Source organism: Heteronotia binoei, chromosome 8 (assembly GCF_032191835.1).
Source record: "Heteronotia binoei isolate CCM8104 ecotype False Entrance Well chromosome 8, APGP_CSIRO_Hbin_v1, whole genome shotgun sequence".
NCBI lineage: Eukaryota > Metazoa > Chordata > Lepidosauria > Squamata > Gekkonidae > Heteronotia > Heteronotia binoei.
This window is the reverse complement of record NC_083230.1, coordinates 33968-51858: the sequence shown is the minus strand read 5'-3', so window position 1 is coordinate 51858 and position 17891 is coordinate 33968.

Genomic DNA, 17891 nt, shown 5'->3' with positions numbered 1-17891 from the left:
ATGGCTTTCCTGTATGAACTCCAATGTAAGCTTCATAGAATGCTATGTAGAATTATGGAAAAACAGTAAGTAGATGTTTCTTATAATTCTATAAGATTACGTATTTACTAGGTATTGCTATTTCAGCAATGCTTGTATGAATCCGATGAAACGCCTTCCAGAAAGAATGCCATTGTAAACTGATTAGTATTAAATGGAGAATTTTAGAAAAACACTTGGCGAATGTTTGTTATGGTAACCTTGAATTAGATAGATTTAGTCCTGCTTTATATCTCTGCTATACTGTTATGAATCCGTTCAATCGCTTTCCGCTATGAACCCCAATGTAAGCTTAATAGAATGCTGTGTAGAATTTTGGAAAAACAGTAAGTAGATGTTTGTTATAATTCTATAAGATTACGTATTTACTAGGTATTGCTATCTCATCAATGCTTATATGAATCCGATCAAACTCATTCCAGAAAGAATGCCATTGTCAACTGATTAGTATTAAATGGAGAATTTTAGAAAAACACTTGGCGAATGTTTGTTATGGTAACCTTGAATTAGATAGATTTAGTCCTGCTTTATATCTCCGCTATACTGTTATGAATCCGTTCAATCGCTTTCCGCTATGAACCCCAATGTAAGCTTAATAGAATGCTGTGTAGAATTTTGGAAAAACACTAAGTAGATGTTTGTTATAATTCTATAAGATTACATATTTACTATGTATTGCTATCTCATCAATGCTTGTATGAATCCGATCAAACTCATTCCAGAAAGAATGCCATTGTAAACTGATTAGTATTAAATGGAGAATTTTATGGTTTGTTATGGTTACCTTGTATTACATAGATTTAGTCCTGCTTGATATCTCCTGAGTACTATTATAAATCCGTTCAATGGCTTTCCTGTATGAACTCCAATGTAAGCTTCATAGAATGCTATGTAGAATTATGGAAAAACAGTAAGTAGATGCTTGCAATAATTATATCTGATTACATAGCTGCTAAACATATCTATCTCCTCATTCCTTCTATGATTCTGATCAAACTCCTGCCGCAAAGAATGCCATTGTAAACTGATAAGAATTAAACAGAGAATTTTAGAAAAACACTTAGCGAATGTTTCTTATGGTTACCTTGAATTACATAGATTTAGTCCTGCTTGATGTCTCCACAGTATTGTAATGAATCTGTTCAATGGCTTTCCAGTATGAACCCCAATGTAAGCTTAATAGAATGCTATGTAGAATTATGGAAAAACAGTAAGTAGATGTTTCTTATAATTCTATAAAATTACGTATTTACTAGGTATTGCTATCTCAGCAATGCTTGTATGAATCCGATGAAACGCCTTCCAGAAAGAATGCCATTGTAAACTGATTAGTATTAAATGGAGAATTTTAGAAAAACACTTGGCGAATGTTTGTTATGGTAACCTTGAATTAGATAGATTTAGTCCTGCTTTATATCTCCGCTATACTGTTATGAATCCATTCAATCGCTGTCCGCTATGAACCCCAATGTAAGCTTAATAGAATGCTGTGTAGAATTTTGGAAAAACAGTAAGTAGATGTTTGTTATAATTCTATAAGATTACATATTTAGTAGGTATTGCTATCTCATCAGTGCTTGTATGAATCCGATCAAACTCATTCCAGAAATAATGCCATTGTAAACTGATTAAATGGAGAATTTTAGAAAAACACTTGGTGAATTTTTGTTATGGTAACCTTGAATTAGATAGATTTAGTCCTGCTTTATATCTCTGCTATACTGTTATAATAATAATAATAATAATAATAATAATAATAATAATATTTTATTTTTATATCCCGCCCTCCCCGCCAGGCGGGCTCAGGGCGGCTAACAGACATGGGGATCCCATGATTCACATAAAACAACATAAACAGTTTTAAATATATCAGTCACAAATAAATTATTTAAAATAGTTAAAATATATAAAATGGTGCTAAAATACTGTATCATAATGTACGCAAGATGGCTAGATGTCCATTCGTTGGATTAATCAAGTTCTATCTCAAAAGCCAGCTGGAAAAGAAATGTTTTGCAAGCCCTGCGGAACTGGTTCAGGTCCCGCAGGGCTCGCACCATCTCAGGAAGGTCGTTCCACCAACGAGGGGCTATCACCGAGAAGGCCTGCTCCCTGGTAGCCTTCAACCTAGCTTCTCTTGGCCCAGGGATTGTTAGTAAGTTCTGAGAACCGGATCTCAGCGCTCTCTGGGGCACATATGGGGAGAGGCGGTCCTTTAGGTAGGCAGGTCCTCGGCCATATAGGGCTTTAAAGGTGATGACCAGCACCTTATAGCGAACACGGTAGACAACCGGCAGCCAATGCAGATCCCGCAGCCCAGGCCGCGCAGGTTCCCACCGTGGTAGTCCCTCCAGTAGCCTGGCCGCCGCGTTCTGGACTACCTGAAGTCTCCGTGTTCGGTATAGGGGCAGCCCCATGTAGAGGGCATTGCAGTAGTCCAATCTCGAAGTGACCGTTGCGTGGATCACAGTTGCTAGGTCGGTGCGCTCCAAGAAGGGAGCCAACTGCCTCGCCCTCTTAAGGTGAAAGAAGGCGGATCTAGCAGTGGCGGCTACCTGGGCCTCCATTGATAAAGAGGATTCCAGTAGCACTCCCAGGCTCTTGACTTTGCGCACTGGTACCAGTGGCGCACCGTCAAAGGCCGGTAAAGTGATCTCCCCTCCCGGTCCGCCGCGGCCCACGCAAAGGACCTCAGTCTTCGCCGGATTCAACTTCAGCCCGCTCAGCCTGAGCCAGTCAGCCACGGCTTGTAATGCCCGGTCCAAATTTGTAGGGACATCGCCAGCCCGGCCGTCCATCAATAGATAGAGCTGGGTGTCATCTGCGTATTGATGACAACCCAGCCCATACCTCCGTGCAATCTGGGCAAGGGGGCGCATAAAGATGTTAAACAACATCGGGGAGAGAACTGCCCCCTGAGGCACACCACAATGAAGTGGGTATCTCTGAGACAGCTCCCCCCCAATTGCCACCCTTTGTCCCCGACCATCAAGAAAGGAGGAGAGCCACTGTAAGGCTAGCCCCCGAATTCCTGCGTCGGCGAGGCGGCGGGTCAGCAGCTGATGGTCGACCATATCGAACGCAGCCGATAGGTCTAGCAACAGCAATACCGCCGAGCCGCCTCGATCCAGTTGTCGTCGGAGGTCATCCATGAGGGCGACCAGGACTGTTTCCGTCCCATGGCCCGGGCGGAAGCCGGACTGGCATGGGTCTAGGACGGAAGCGTCCTCCAGAAATTCCTGTAACTGCACCGCCACAGCCCTCTCGATAATTTTGCCCAAAAAGGGCAAGTTTGAGACCGGCCGGTAGTGTGCCAATTCGGCCGGGTCTGATGACGGTTTTTTCAGGAGAGGGCGGACCAATGCCTCTTTCAGGGGGGTTGGAAAAACGCCTTCTGAAAGGGATCGATTTATAATATCCCGTATAGGATATCTTAATTCCTCCTGGCAGGCCTTAATTAGCCAGGAGGGGCATGGGTCCAGATCACAAGTTGTGGATCGTGCAGTGCCAAGAATTCTGTCGACTTCCTCCAAGCTGAGCGGGTCGAAGCAATCCAGAGTTAACTCAGAAGACACGCATTGGGTTTCGAGTCCACTTACTGCCTCAAAATTGGCGGGGCAGTCCTGGCGGAGCGATTGGACCTTATCCGCAAAGAATTTTGCAAAAGCCTCACAGCCAATCTCCAATTCCTTAGCTTTTGAATTGCCTTGAGGCAATGTAGTCAGATTCCGAATTATTCTAAATAATTGGGCTGGGCGCGAATTTGCGGATGCAATCTTAGCCGCAAAGTATGTTTTCTTTGCGGCCTTGATTGCCATCTCATAGGACTTCATAAACTTCCTGTAAGATGTTCTAATCGCCTCGTCACGAGTACGTCGCCATTGCCTCTCTAGCCGTCTAAGGCCTTGTTTCAGCTGGCGTAATTCCGGGGTATACCACGGAGCCAGCTTAGTCCGAGGTCGCAGAGGGCGCCGAGGTGCGATTTCCTCGATGGCCCCAGAGAGCCGGCTATTCCAGGTCTCAATCAGGCCATCGAGGGAATCGCCAGAGGGCCAGGGGTCCCGTAGAGCCATCTGGAACCGTTCCGGGTCCATTTGGCTCCGCGGGCGAGCCATAATCGGCTCCTCGCCTAAACAGGTTTGGGGGGGCATATTTACACGGGCCTTGAGAGCGAAGTGATCCGACCATGGCACTACCTCTGCGGTTATGTCGCTCACTACAATCCCGGCCGCGAAGATCAGGTCTAACATGTGTCCGGCCTGGTGAGTGGGGGTTACAACAAATTGAGAGAGTCCCAGTGTCGCCATGGAAGACACTAGGTCCGTCGCCTGACTGGAGGAATCCATTCAATCGCTTTCCGCTATGAACCCCAATGTAAGCTTAATAGAATGCTGTGTAGAATTTTGGAAAAACACTAAGTAGATGTTTGTTATAATTCTATAAGATTACGTATTTACTATGTATTGCTATCTCATCAATGCTTGTATGAATCCGATCAAACTCATTCCAGAAAGAATGCCATTGTAAACTGATTAGTATTAAATGGAGAATTTTAGAAAAACACTTAGCGAATGTTTGTTATGGTAACCTTGAATTAGATAGATTTAGTCCTGCTTTATAAATCCGCTATACTGTTATGAATCCGTTCAATCGCTTTCCGCTATGAACCCCAATGTAAGCTTAATAGAATGCTGTGTAGAATTTTGGAAAAACAGTAAGTAGATGTTTGTTATAATTCTATAAGATTACCTATATACTAGGTATGGCTATCTCATCAAATCTTATATGAATCCGATCAAATTCCTTCCAGAAAGAATGTCATTTTAAACTGATTAGAATTATACGGAGAATTTTAGAAAAACAGTTAGTGACGTTTTGTTATGGTTACCTTGAATTACATAGATTTAGTCCTGCTTGATATCTCCTGAGTACTATTATAAATCCGTTCAATGGCTTTCCTGTATGAACTCCAATGTAAGCTTCATAGAATGCTATGTAGAATTATGGAAAAACAGTAAGTAGATGCTTGCAATAATTATATCTGATTACATAGCTGCTAAACATATCTATCTCCTCATTCCTTCTATGATTCTGATCAAACTCCTGCCGCAAAGAATGCCATTGTAAACTGATTAGAATTAAACAGAGAATTTTAGAAAAACACTTAGCGAATGTTTCTTATGGTTACCTTGAATTACATAGATTTAGTCCTGCTTGATGTCTCCACAGTATTGTAATGAATCTGTTCAATGGCTTTCCAGTATGAACCCCAATGTAAGCTTAATAGAATGCTATGTAGAATTATGGAAAAACAGTAAGTAGATGTTTCTTATAATTCTATAAAATTACGTATTTACTAGGTATTGCTATCTCAGCAATGCTTATATGAATCCGATGAAACGCCTTACAGAAAGAATGCCATTGTAAACTGATTAGTATTAAATGGAGAATTTTAGAAAAACACTTGGCGAATGTTTGTTATGGTAACCTTGAATTAGATAGATTTAGTCCTGTTTTATATCTCCGCTATACTGTTATGAATCCATTCAATCGCTGTCCGCTATGAACCCCAATGTAAGCTTAATAGAATGCTGTGTAGAATTTTGGAAAAACAGTAAGTAGATGTTTGTTATAATTCTATAAGATTACATATTTAGTAGGTATTGCTATCTCATCAGTGCTTGTATGAATCCGATCAAACTCATTCCAGAAATAATGCCATTGTAAACTGATTAAATGGAGAATTTTAGAAAAACACTTGGCGAATGCTTGTTATGGTAACCTTGAATTAGATAGATTTAGTCCTGCTTTATATCTCCGCTATACTGTTATGAATCCGTTCAATCGCTTTCAGCTATGAACCCCAATGTAAGCTTAATAGAATGCTGTGTAGAATTTTGGAAAAACAGTAAGTAGATGTTTGTTATAATTCTATAAGATTACGTATATACTAGGTATTGCTATCTCATCAATGCTTATATGAATCCGATCAAACTCCTTCTAGATAGAATGTCATTTTAAACTGATTAGAATTATATGGAGAATTTTATAAAAACACTTAGCGAAGGTTTGTTATGGTTTCCTTGAATTACATAGATTTAGTCCTGCTTAATATATCTCCTCAATACTGTTATAAATCCGTTCAATGGCTTTCCAGTATGAACCCCAATGTAAGCTTCATAGAATGCGATGTAGAATTATGGAAAAACACTAAGTAGATGTTTGTCATAATTCTATAAGATTACGTATTTACTAGCTATCTCATCAATGCTTATATGAATCCCATCAATCTCCTTCCAGAAAGAATGCCATTGTAAACTGATTAGTATTAAATGAAGAATTTTAGAAAAAACTTGGCGAATGTTTGTTATGGTAACCTTGAATTAGATAGATTTAGTCTTGCTTTATATCTCCGCTATACTGTTATGAATCCATTCAATCGCTTTCCGCTATGAATCCCAATGTAAGCTTAATAGAATGCTGTGTAGAATTTTGGAAAAACACTAAGTAGATGTTTGTTATAATTCTATAAGATTACGTATTTACTATGTATTGCTATCTCATCAATGCTTGTATGAATCCGATCAAACTCATTCCAGAAAGAATGCCATTGTAAACTGATTAGTATTAAATGGAGAATTTTAGAAAAACACTTAGCGAATGTTTGTTATGGTAACCTTGAATTAGATAGATTTAGTCCTGCTTTATATCTCCGCTATACTGTTATGAATCCGTTCAATCGCTTTCCGCTATGAACCCCAATGTAAGCTTAATAGAATGCTGTGTAGAATTTTGGAAAAACAGTAAGTAGATGTTTGTTATAATTCTATAAGATTACCTATATACTAGGTATTGCTATCTCATCAATGCTTATATGAATCCGATCAAACTCCTTCTAGATAGAATGTCATTTTAAACTGATTAGAATTATATGGAGAATTTTATAAAAACACTTAGCGAAGGTTTGTTATGGTTACCTTGAATTACATAGATTTAGTCCTGCTTAATATATCTCCTCAGTACTGTTATAAATCCGTTCAATGGCTTTCCAGTATGAACCCCAATGTAAGCTTCATAGAAGGCGATGTAGAATTATGGAAAAACACTAAGTAGATGTTTGTTATAATTCTATAAGATTACGTATTTACTAGGTATTGCTATCTCAGCAATGCTTGTATGAATCCGATGAAACGCCTTCCAGAAAGAATGCCATTGTAAACTGATTAGTATTAAATGGAGAATTTTAGAAAAACACTTGGCGAATGTTTGTTATGGTAACCTTGAATTAGATAGATTTAGTCCTGCTTTATATCTCCGCTATACTGTTATGAATCCGTTCAATCGCTTTCCGCTATGAACCCCAATGTAAGCTTAATAGAATGCTGTGTAGAATTTTGGAAAAACAGTAAGTAGATGTTTGTTATAATTCTATAAGATTACGTATCTACTAGGTATTGCTATCTCAGCAATGCTTATATGAATCCGATCAAACGCCTTCCAGAAAGAATGCCATTGTAAACCGATTAGTATTAAATGGAGAATTTTAGAAAAACACTTAGCGAATGTTTGATATGGTAACCTTGATTTAGTCTTGCTTGATGTCTCCGCAGTAGTGTTATGAATCCGTTCAATAGCTTTCCAGTATCAACCCCAATGTAAACTTAATAGAATGCTATGTAGAATTATGGAAAAACAGTAAGTAGATGTTTGTTATAATTCTATAAGATTACGTATATACTAGGTATTGCTATCTCATCAATGCTTATATGAATCCGATCAAACTCCTTCTAGATAGAATGTCATTTTAAACTGATTAGAATTATATGGAGAATTTTATAAAAACACTTAGCGAAGGTTTGTTATGGTTACCTTGAATTACATAGATTTAGTCCTGCTTAATATATCTCCTCAGTACTGTTATAAATCCGTTCAATGGCTTTCCAGTATGAACCCCAATGTAAGCTTCATAGAATGCGATGTAGAATTATGGAAAAACACTAAGTAGATGTTTGTTATAATTCTATAAGATTACGTATTTACTAGCTATTGCTATCTCATCAATGCTTATATGAATCCCATCAATCTCCTTCCAGAAAGAATGCCATTGTAAACTGATTAGAATTAAACGGAGAATTTTAGAAAAACACTTAGTGAAGGTTTGTTATGGTTACCTTGAATTACATAGATTTAGTCCTGCTTGATATCTCCTCAGTACTGTTATAAATCCGTTCAATGGCTTTCCTGTATGAACTCCAATGTAAGCTTCATAGAATGCTATGTAGAATTATGGAAAAACAGTAAGTAGATGTTTCTTATAATTCTATAAGGTTACGTATTTACTAGGTATTGCTATCTCAGCAATGCTTGTATGAATCCGATGAAACGCCTTCCAGAAAGAATGCCATTGTAAACTGATTAGTATTAAATGGAGAATTTTAGAAAAACACTTGGCGAATGTTTGTTATGGTAACCTTGAATTAGATAGATTTAGTCCTGCTTTATATCTCCGCTATACTGTTATGAATCCGTTCAATCGCTTTCCGCTATGAACCCCAATGTAAGCTTAATAGAATGCTGTGTAGAAGTTTGGGAAAACAGTAAGTAGATGTTTGTTATCTACTAGGTATTGCTATCTCAGCAATGCTTATATGAATCCGATCAAACGCCTTCCAGAAAGAATGCCATTGTAAACCGATTAGTATTAAATGGAGAATTTTAGAAAAACACTTGGCGAATGTTTGTTATGGTAACCTTGAATTACATAGATTTAGTCTTGCTTGATGTCTCCGCAGTAGTGTTATGAATCCGTTCAATAGCTTTCCAGTATGAACCCCAATGTAAACTTAATAGAATGCTATGTAGAATTATGGAAAAACAGTAAGTAGATGTTTGTTATAATTCTATAAGATTACGTATATACTAGGTATTGCTATCTCATCAATGCTTATATGAATCCGATCAAACTCCTTCTAGATAGAATGTCATTTTAAACTGATTAGAATTATATGGAGAATTTTATAAAAACACTTAGCGAAGGTTTGTTATGGTTACCTTGAATTACATAGATTTAGTCCTGCTTAATATATCTCCTCAGTACTGTTATAAATCCGTTCAATGGCTTTCCAGTATGAACCCCAATGTAAGCTTCATAGAATGCGATGTAGAATTATGGAAAAACACTAAGTAGATGTTTGTTATAATTCTATAAGATTACGTATTTACTAGCTATTGCTATCTCATCAATGCTTATATGAATCCCATCAATCTCCTTCCAGAAAGAATGCCATTGTAAACTGATTAGAATTAAACGGAGAATTTTAGAAAAACACTTAGTGAAGGTTTGTTATGGTTACCTTGAATTACATAGATTTAGTCCTGCTTGATATCTCCTCAGTACTGTTATAAATCCGTTCAATGGCTTTCCTGTATGAACTCCAATGTAAGCTTCATAGAATGCTATGTAGAATTATGGAAAAACAGTAAGTAGATGTTTCTTATAATTCTATAAGGTTACGTATTTACTAGGTATTGCTATCTCAGCAATGCTTGTATGAATCCGATGAAACGCCTTCCAGAAAGAATGCCATTGTAAACTGATTAGTATTAAATGGAGAATTTTAGAAAAACACTTGGCGAATGTTTGTTATGGTAACCTTGAATTAGTAGATTTAGTCCTGCTTTATATCTCCGCTATACTGTTATGAATCCGTTCAATCGCTTTCCGCTATGAACCCCAATGTAAGCTTAATAGAATGCTGTGTAGAATTTTGGGAAAACAGTAAGTAGATGTTTGTTATCTATAAGATTACGTATCTACTAGGTATTGCTATCTCAGCAATGCTTAAATGAATCCGATCAAACGCCTTCCAGAAAGAATGCCATTGTAAACCGATTAGTATTAAATGGAGAATTTTAGAAAAACACTTGGCGAATGTTTGTTATGGTAACCTTGAATTACATAGATTTAGTCTTGCTTGATGTCTCCGCAGTAGTGTTATGAATCCGTTCAATAGCTTTCCAGTATGAACCCCAATGTAAACTTAATAGAATGCTATGTAGAATTATGGAAAAACAGTAAGTAGATGTTTGTTATAATTCTATAAGATTACGTATATACTAGGTATTGCTATCTCATCAATGCTTATATGAATCCGATCAAACTCCTTCTAGATAGAATGTCATTTTAAACTGATTAGAATTATATGGAGAATTTTATAAAAACACTTAGCGAAGGTTTGTTATGGTTACCTTGAATTACATAGATTTAGTCCTGCTTAATATATCTCCTCAGTACTGTTATAAATCCGTTCAATGGCTTTCCAGTATGAACCCCAATGTAAGCTTCATAGAATGCGATGTAGAATTATGGAAAAACACTAAGTAGATGTTTGTTATAATTCTATAAGATTACGTATTTACTAGGTATTGCTATCTCAGCAATGCTTGTATGAATCCGATGAAACGCCTTCCAGAAAGAATGCCATTGTAAACTGATTAGTATTAAATGGAGAATTTTAGAAAAACACTTGGCGAATGTTTGTTATGGTAACCTTGAATTACATAGATTTAGTCCTGCTTTATATCTCCGCTATACTGTTATGAATCCGTTCAATCGCTTTCGGCTATGAACCCCAATGTAAGCTTAATAGAATGCTGTGTAGAATTTTGGAAAAACAGTAAGTAGATGTTTGTTATAATTCTATAAGATTACGTATTTACTAGGTATTGCTATCTCATCAATGCTTATATGAATCCGATCAAACTCATTCCAGAAAGAATGCCATTGTAAACCGATTAGTATTAAATGGAGAATTTTAGAAAAACACTTAGCGAATGTTTGTTATGGTAACCTTGAATTACATAGATTTAGTCTTGCTTGATGTCTCCGCAGTAGTGTTATGAATCCGTTCAATAGCTTTCCAGTATGAACCCCAATGTAAACTTAATAGAATGCTATGTAGAATTATGGAAAAACAGTAAGTAGATGTTTGTTATAATTCTATAAGATTACGTATATACTAGGTATTGCTATCTCATCAATGCTTATATGAATCCGATCAAACTCATTCCAGAAAGAATGCCATTGTAAACCGATTAGTATTAAATGGAGAATTTTAGAAAAACACTTGGCGAATGTTTGTTATGGTAACCTTGAATTACATAGATTTAGTCCTGCTTTATATCTCCGCTATACTGTTATGAATCCGTTCAATCGCTTTCCGCTATGAACCCCAATGTAAGCTTAATAGAATGCTGTGTAGAATTTTGGAAAAACAGTAAGTAGATGTTTGTTATAATTCTATAAGATTACGTATTTACTAGGTATTGCTATCTCAGCAATGCTTGTATGAATCCCATCAATCTCCTTCCAGAAAGAATGCCATTGTAAACTGATTAGAATTAAACGGAGAATTTTAGAAAAACACTTAGTGAAGGTTTGTTATGGTTACCTTGAATTACATAGATTTAGTCCTGCTTGATATCTCCTCAGTACTGTTATAAATCCGTTCAATGGCTTTCCTGTATGAACTCCAATGTAAGCTTCATAGAATGCTATGTAGAATTATGGAAAAACAGTAAGTAGATGTTTCTTATAATTCTATAAGGTTACGTATTTACTAGGTATTGCTATCTCAGCAATTCTTGTATGAATCCGATGAAACGCCTTCCAGAAAGAATGCCATTGTAAACTGATTAGTATTAAATGGAGAATTTTAGAAAAACACTTGGCGAATGTTTGTTATGGTAACCTTGAATTAGATAGATTTAGTCCTGCTTTATATCTCCGCTATACTGTTATGAATCCGTTCAATCGCTTTCCGCTATGAACCCCAATGTAAGCTTAATAGAATGCTGTGTAGAATTTTGGAAAAACAGTAAGTAGATGTTTGTTATAATTCTATAAGATTACGTATCTACTAGGTATTGCTATCTCAGCAATGCTTATATGAATCCGATCAAACGCCTTCCAGAAAGAATGCCATTGTAAACCGATTAGTATTAAATGGAGAATTTTAGAAAAACACTTGGCGAATGTTTGTTATGGTAACCTTGAATTACATAGATTTAGTCTTGCTTGATGTCTCCGCAGTAGTGTTATGAATCCGTTCAATAGCTTTCCAGTATGAACCCCAATGTAAACTTAATAGAATGCTATGTAGAATTATGGAAAAACAGTAAGTAGATGTTTGTTATAATTCTATAAGATTACGTATATACTAGGTATTGCTATCTCATCAATGCTTATATGAATCCGATCAAACTCCTTCTAGATAGAATGTCATTTTAAACTGATTAGAATTATATGGAGAATTTTATAAAAACACTTAGCGAAGGTTTGTTATGGTTACCTTGAATTACATAGATTTAGTCCTGCTTAATATATCTCCTCAGTACTGTTATAAATCCGTTCAATGGCTTTCCAGTATGAACCCCAATGTAAGCTTCATAGAATGCGATGTAGAATTATGGAAAAACACTAAGTAGATGTTTGTTATAATTCTATAAGATTACGTATTTACTAGGTATTGCTATCTCAGCAATGCTTGTATGAATCCGATGAAACGCCTTCCAGAAAGAATGCCATTGTAAACTGATTAGTATTAAATGGAGAATTTTAGAAAAACACTTGGCGAATGTTTGTTATGGTAACCTTGAATTACATAGATTTAGTCCTGCTTTATATCTCCGCTATACTGTTATGAATCCGTTCAATCGCTTTCGGCTATGAACCCCAATGTAAGCTTAATAGAATGCTGTGTAGAATTTTGGAAAAACAGTAAGTAGATGTTTGTTATAATTCTATAAGATTACGTATTTACTAGGTATTGCTATCTCATCAATGCTTATATGAATCCGATCAAACTCATTCCAGAAAGAATGCCATTGTAAACCGATTAGTATTAAATGGAGAATTTTAGAAAAACACTTAGCGAATGTTTGTTATGGTAACCTTGAATTACATAGATTTAGTCTTGCTTGATGTCTCCGCAGTAGTGTTATGAATCCGTTCAATAGCTTTCCAGTATGAACCCCAATGTAAACTTAATAGAATGCTATGTAGAATTATGGAAAAACAGTAAGTAGATGTTTGTTATAATTCTATAAGATTACGTATATACTAGGTATTGCTATCTCATCAATGCTTATATGAATCCGATCAAACTCATTCCAGAAAGAATGCCATTGTAAACCGATTAGTATTAAATGGAGAATTTTAGAAAAACACTTGGCGAATGTTTGTTATGGTAACCTTGAATTACATAGATTTAGTCCTGCTTTATATCTCCGCTATACTGTTATGAATCCGTTCAATCGCTTTCCGCTATGAACCCCAATGTAAGCTTAATAGAATGCTGTGTAGAATTTTGGAAAAACAGTAAGTAGATGTTTGTTATAATTCTATAAGATTACGTATTTACTAGGTATTGCTATCTCAGCAATGCTTGTATGAATCCCATCAATCTCCTTCCAGAAAGAATGCCATTGTAAACTGATTAGAATTAAACGGAGAATTTTAGAAAAACACTTAGTGAAGGTTTGTTATGGTTACCTTGAATTACATAGATTTAGTCCTGCTTGATATCTCCTCAGTACTGTTATAAATCCGTTCAATGGCTTTCCTGTATGAACTCCAATGTAAGCTTCATAGAATGCTATGTAGAATTATGGAAAAACAGTAAGTAGATGTTTCTTATAATTCTATAAGGTTACGTATTTACTAGGTATTGCTATCTCAGCAATTCTTGTATGAATCCGATGAAACGCCTTCCAGAAAGAATGCCATTGTAAACTGATTAGTATTAAATGGAGAATTTTAGAAAAACACTTGGCGAATGTTTGTTATGGTAACCTTGAATTAGATAGATTTAGTCCTGCTTTATATCTCCGCTATACTGTTATGAATCCGTTCAATCGCTTTCCGCTATGAACCCCAATGTAAGCTTAATAGAATGCTGTGTAGAATTTTGGAAAAACAGTAAGTAGATGTTTGTTATAATTCTATAAGATTACGTATCTACTAGGTATTGCTATCTCAGCAATGCTTATATGAATCCGATCAAACGCCTTCCAGAAAGAATGCCATTGTAAACCGATTAGTATTAAATGGAGAATTTTAGAAAAACACTTAGCGAATGTTTGTTATGGTAACCTTGAATTACATATATTTAGTCATGCTTGATGTCTCCGCAGTAGTGTTATGAATCCGTTCAATAGCTTTCCAGTATGAACCCCAATGTAAACTTAATAGAATGCTATGTAGAATTATGGAAAAACAGTAAGTAGATGTTTGTTATAATTCTATAAGATTACGTATATACTAGGTATTGCTATCTCATCAATGCTTATATGAATCCGATCAAACTCCTTCTAGATAGAATGTCATTTTAAACTGATTAGAATTATATGGAGAATTTTATAAAAACACTTAGCGAAGGTTTGTTATGGTTACCTTGAATTACATAGATTTAGTCCTGCTTAATATATCTCCTCAGTACTGTTATAAATCCGTTCAATGGCTTTCCAGTATGAACCCCAATGTAAGCTTCATAGAATGCGATGTAGAATTATGGAAAAACACTAAGTAGATGTTTGTTATAATTCTATAAGATTACGTATTTACTAGGTATTGCTATCTCAGCAATGCTTGTATGAATCCGATGAAACGCCTTCCAGAAAGAATGCCATTGTAAACTGATTAGTATTAAATGGAGAATTTTAGAAAAACACTTGGCGAATGTTTGTTATGGTAACCTTGAATTAGATAGATTTAGTCCTGCTTTATATCTCCGCTATACTGTTATGAATCCGTTCAATCGCTTTCGGCTATGAACCCCAATGTAAGCTTAATAGAATGCTGTGTAGAATTTTGGAAAAACAGTAAGTAGATGTTTGTTATAATTCTATAAGATTACGTATTTACTAGGTATTGCTATCTCATCAATGCTTATATGAATCCGATCAAACTCCTTCTAGATAGAATGTCATTTTAAACTGATTATTATTATATGGAGAATTTTATAAAAACACTTAGCGAAGGTTTGTTATGGTTACCTTGAATTACATAGATTTAGTCCTGCTTAATATATCTCCTCAGTACTGTTATAAATCCGTTCAATGGCTTTCCAGTATGAACCCCAATGTAAGCTTCATAGAATGCGATGTAGAATTATGGAAAAACACTAAGTAGATGTTTGTTATAATTCTATAAGATTACGTATTTACTAGCTATTGCTATCTCATCAATGCTTATATGAATCCCATCAATCTCCTTCCAGAAAGAATGCCATTGTAAACTGATTAGAATTAAACGGAGAATTTTAGAAAAACACTTAGTGAAGGTTTGTTATGGTTACCTTGAATTACATAGATTTAGTCCTGCTTGATATCTCCTCAGTACTGTTATAAATCCGTTCAATGGCTTTCCTGTATGAACTCCAATGTAAGCTTCATAGAATGCTATGTAGAATTATGGAAAAACAGTAAGTAGACGTTTCTTATAATTCTATAAGGTTACGTATTTACTAGGTATTGCTATCTCAGCAATGCTTGTATGAATCCGATGAAACGCCTTCCAGAAAGAATGCCATTGTAAACTGATTAGTATTAAATGGAGAATTTTAGAAAAACACTTGGCGAATGTTTGTTATGGTAACCTTGAATTAGATAGATTTAGTCCTGCTTTATATCTCCGCTATACTGTTATGAATCCGTTCAATCGCTTTCCGCTATGAACCCCAATGTAAGCTTAATAGAATGCTGTGTAGAATTTTGGGAAAACAGTAAGTAGATGTTTGTTATCTATAAGATTACGTATCTACTAGGTATTGCTATCTCAGCAATGCTTATATGAATCCGATCAAACGCCTTCCAGAAAGAATGCCATTGTAAACCGATTAGTATTAAATGGAGAATTTTAGAAAAACACTTGGCGAATGTTTGTTATGGTAACCTTGAATTACATAGATTTAGTCTTGCTTGATGTCTCCGCAGTAGTGTTATGAATCCGTTCAATAGCTTTCCAGTATGAACCCCAATGTAAACTTAATAGAATGCTATGTAGAATTATGGAAAAACAGTAAGTAGATGTTTGTTATAATTCTATAAGATTACGTAAATACTAGGTATTGCTATCTCATCAATGCTTATATGAATCCGATCAAACTCCTTCTAGATAGAATGTCATTTTAAACTGATTAGAATTATATGGAGAATTTTATAAAAACACTTAGCGAAGGTTTGTTATGGTTACCTTGAATTACATAGATTTAGTCCTGCTTAATATATCTCCTCAGTACTGTTATAAATCCGTTCAATGGCTTTCCAGTATGAACCCCAATGTAAGCTTCATAGAATGCGATGTAGAATTATGGAAAAACACTAAGTAGATGTTTGTTATAATTCTATAAGATTACGTATTTACTAGGTATTGCTATCTCAGCAATGCTTGTATGAATCCTATGAAACGCCTTCCAGAAAGAATGCCATTGTAAACTGATTAGTATTAAATGGAGAATTTTAGAAAAACACGTGGCGAATGTTTGTTATGGTAACCTTGAATTAGATAGATTTAGTCCTGCTTTATATCTCCGCTATACTGTTATGAATCCGTTCAATCGCTTTCGGCTATGAACCCCAATGTAAGCTTAATAGAATGCTGTGTAGAATTTTGGAAAAACAGTAAGTAGATGTTTGTTATAATTCTATAAGATTACGTATTTACTAGGTATTGCTATCTCATCAATGCTTATATGAATCCGATCAAACTCCTTCTAGATAGAATGTCATTTTAAACTGATTATTATTATATGGAGAATTTTATAAAAACACTTAGCGAAGGTTTGTTATGGTTACCTTGAATTACATAGATTTAGTCCTGCTTAATATATCTCCTCAGTACTGTTATAAATCCGTTCAATGGCTTTCCAGTATGAACCCCAATGTAAGCTTCATAGAATGCGATGTAGAATTATGGAAAAACACTAAGTAGATGTTTGTTATAATTCTATAAGATTACGTATTTACTAGGTATTGCTATCTCAGCAATGCTTGTATGAATCCGATGAAACGCCTTCCAGAAAGAATGCCATTGTAAACTGATTAGTATTAAATGGAGAAATTTAGAAAAACACTTGGCGAATGTTTGTTATGGTAACCTTGAATTAGATAGATTTAGTCCTGCTTTATATCTCCGCTATACTGTTATGAATCCGTTCAATCGCTTTCCGCTATGAACCCCAATGTAAGCTTAATAGAATGCTGTGTAGAATTTTGGAAAAACAGTAAGTAGATGTTTGTTATAATTCTATAAGATTACGTATTTACTAGGTATTGCTATCTCATCAATGCTTATATGAATCCGATCAAACTCCTTCTAGATAGAATGTCATTTTAAACTGATTAGAATTATATGGAGAATTTTATAAAAACACTTAGCAAAGGTTTGTTATGGTTACCTTGAATTACATAGATTTAGTCCTGCTTAATATATCTCCTCAGTACTGTTATAAATCCGTTCAATGGCTTTCCAGTATGAACCCCAATGTAAGCTTCATAGAATGCGATGTAGAATTATGGAAAAACACTAAGTAGATGTTTGTTATAATTCTATAAGATTACGTATTTACTAGCTATTGCTATCTCATCAGTGCTTATATGAATCCCATCAATCTCCTTCCAGAAAGAATGCCATTGTAAACTGATTAGAATTAAACGGAGAATTTTAGAAAAACACAGTGAAGGTTTGTTATGGTTACCTTGAATTACATAGATTTAGTCCTGCTTGATATCTCCTCAGTACTGTTATAAATCCGTTCAATGGCTTTCCTGTATGAACTCCAATGTAAGCTTCA